The sequence below is a fragment of the Sinocyclocheilus anshuiensis genome, unplaced genomic scaffold (assembly GCF_001515605.1).
Source record: "Sinocyclocheilus anshuiensis isolate Anshui unplaced genomic scaffold, SAMN03320099.WGS_v1.1 C32162834, whole genome shotgun sequence".
NCBI lineage: Eukaryota > Metazoa > Chordata > Actinopteri > Cypriniformes > Cyprinidae > Sinocyclocheilus > Sinocyclocheilus anshuiensis.
The window spans coordinates 1-737 of NW_015612072.1; the positions used below are offsets into that span (position 1 = coordinate 1).

The following is a 737-nucleotide window of genomic DNA, read 5'->3' on the forward strand; positions in this document are numbered from 1 at the left end:
TCTTCATTCTCAGCCTTCAGACGCTTCACAATGTCATCGAACATCTGAACTGACATCTGCTCATGCTGCAGTAAAGACAGAAATAGCATACATATATGACCGGAAGAGTCAGTGTGTGTAATATACTACGAAATTCATTGTCTGTTTGTTTTCATCCACTACTTTTGATTTTATCGATTAGTTCGTAAAACTGCTCACTTTCCACTTTTCAGGGGTGTCATCAGGCAAGCCTAAGACAAGGTGAAAGGTGATTTATATATGTATGCATTATACTATTTCAGGTTAATTTACTAGAATTGCTTGTACACTGACTGTACCAACAAACAGCTTGAGTTCTGCATGTCCAAATATAACAATGATATGAGACCATATTAAACCAGCATGTTCACCCGACTGATTACACTTCATTTCACACTGCCACTTTACCTTTAGATTGTTTTATTTTTTTGACTTCAGGAATAACCAGGCCATCAAATACATGAGAAAATGGACCATGACCTAAAAAAAAAAGGGTTACCCCCATAAGAAATACAAAAACAGTATGATTTTTGTAGAATTGAAAATCATAAAAGACAAAAATCAAATATATAAGCAGTTTAAACGTTTGTATGTTATTTAATCTATATATGTCCTGTCCCTTTGAAATATTTTTTTTTAATTACTTTTTTTTTTCCACACACTAATTAAAACACCAAGAAAATAACAGTTCTTTAAAAAAAAAAAAAAAAAAAAAAAAA

General features: G+C 31.8%; 1 long non-coding RNA gene across 1 annotated transcript; it reads right to left on the minus strand.

Annotated features, from left to right (window-relative positions):
• LOC107682402 (uncharacterized) lies at positions 1 to 502 on the minus strand. The gene is made up of 3 exons (XR_001633479.1): positions 427 to 502; positions 199 to 230; positions 1 to 65 (listed from the first exon to the last, which is right to left on the minus strand). It is a non-coding gene; the product is annotated as an uncharacterized LOC107682402 (long non-coding RNA).
• Between the last annotated feature and the right edge of the window lie 235 nt (positions 503 to 737).